Consider the following 2,156-nt stretch of genomic DNA (forward strand, 5'->3'; position numbering starts at 1 on the left):
GCGGCACGTGGGATCCTCCCGGACCGGGGCACGAACCCGTGTCCCCTGCATCGGCAGGCGGACGCGCAACCACTGCGCCACCAGGGAAGCCCGCGCCCATCTTTTATGAGGTCTTTGGAAGTTCGTTTCAGGGAAGATGGCAGAGAAAGTTGTGTTTTTCCCACTCCCCACCCCATCCCAGTGTCTTATCACTGCTCAGAATGGGAAATAGCAGTAAGTGCATTTGGAGATCATTTCTTGCTGTATAACGGAAACCAGGATGAAGAAAGAAAGAACCCAACTTAGAAGGAAGAGCAGTTTCAGATTGAGGACCCGCTGAAGAGAACTAGAAGTAAAGGAGCATCTCCCTGTCGAGCTGCTGTGTATGGGGTGTGAGAAGCTGACGGAGAACATTCTGGAACCCTGGGAGGTGTCTGAAAAATGTCTACGGGGCTCTGTCCTGTGCCTGCTGTGGCTGATTTGATTTTATTCGTGGTGCTGGTGGTTACAGTTTGACCTTCTAGCTGAAAGGCGATCTCAGCAGCTAGCAGCACAGTTACTGTCACTTAAAGATTTCGGGGGGGTGATTGTTGTTCCCCAGATTTTCTACAGCTGCAGCCAGCATTGCACAATTCACCTCACAAAATATCGCGGAGCACCTGCGGGGGCTGAGCTGACTCAGCTGTTTCCAAAGGCGCCTACTTAGGGTGCACGGAGAGAGGGTGAAGGATCCAGCAAAGCCAAAGACATCTTAGGAAGTAGGTGATACTGGACACGGCCGCCCTGCCACGTCCCTCGTTCAGGTTTTCGCAGAGCACGATGGTGCTCCGAGGACCTACGTGGATGACAGCTGTTGGTGACGCCATCCGTTGCTGGCATGTTCTTCCGAGAGGCAACTCACCTGGAACCAGGAAGAGTAAAAGCAGTTGCTGCTCTGACCTCGGGGATCTTGAGGATGCTCGCACCTCGGGGGGGTCACAGCACCCAACACTGTCAGTTACACATTTCGTGTCTCTTCAGAGAGTGGCTCTGTGTTGCTCTTTTAGCATCCATTCTGTCTTTTAGTGCTTTTTGTTCGGGGAGATTTGGGGAGGGGTGGGGGGAGGGGAGTGAGTGGAGAGGCAGGCGTAAGAGCATGGATTCCGGAGCCAGGGCCTAAGAGAATGGATTCCGGAGCCAGGGCGTAGGAGCATGGATTCCGGAGCCAGGGCCTAAGAGCATGGATTCCGGAGCCAGGGCCTAAGAGAATGGATTCCGGAGCTAGGGCGTAGGAGCATGGATTCCGGAGCCAGGGCCTAAGAGCGTGGATTCCGGAGCCAGGGCGTAGGAGCGTGGATTCCGGAGCCAGGCCACTGGGGTTTGAATCCTGCTCCTCACCAGCCGGGCAACCTTGGTCCCCTTCCTAGTCCCTGTGCCTCCGTTTCCTTACTTATAAAATGGCAATGATGAGAATGGTCCCTGCCTCATAGGGTGGTTGTGAGGATGAATGAATAATGAATGATTAATGAAGTTCCTGGATGATAAAGTATGCCTGTCATGTTCTAAGCGCTCGATGTTAGCTGCTGTTATTACTAGTGTTCTGAAAATTCAGAGCCACGAGGATGGCAGCCACCCTTCTGCCCAGGAATCCCAGTATTAAATTGGTAGCTAAACTACCTGTGTACCTGTGCCTTTTATTGTAAACTACCTCGAATACTTTGTCCACATATATGTCCATAACTGGCTCTGCCTTATACTAGAACTAATAGCATTCTTGTTTCAGGTTTTTGATATGTTGGTCTAATCTGTCATGTGACAGACACAAACTTCACATTGTGAAATGAAATAAAGGATATTGAAAAGGTCAAACAAAAAATGTATCCCTCTCTTCTTCTGCACTAATGTCTTTATTCTTTTTTTTTTTTTTTTTTTTTTGGTCTCTGTATTCCTTCCCCATTCTCTTTCTAGAAGTTGAGATAAATAAAGGATTTTAGATCAGAAATAAATCCAATACAGAGCATCCCTCCATGTGTCCTTTTCTCGGGTACCTCCTGGCTCTGAGGTTGTCTTTGACATGCTCTTCTTCCTGTACTCACTCTGGTTACCTGCTGGTCCTCTAACTTTATCAATTGTGGCACTTTTTTTCCAGATATATTTTATTACTGACTGCCGGCCTCACTCTAACATGTGTATGTGTC

This window comes from Physeter macrocephalus, chromosome 20 (assembly GCF_002837175.3).
Source record: "Physeter macrocephalus isolate SW-GA chromosome 20, ASM283717v5, whole genome shotgun sequence".
In the NCBI taxonomy this organism is placed as follows: Eukaryota; Metazoa; Chordata; class Mammalia; order Artiodactyla; family Physeteridae; genus Physeter; species Physeter macrocephalus.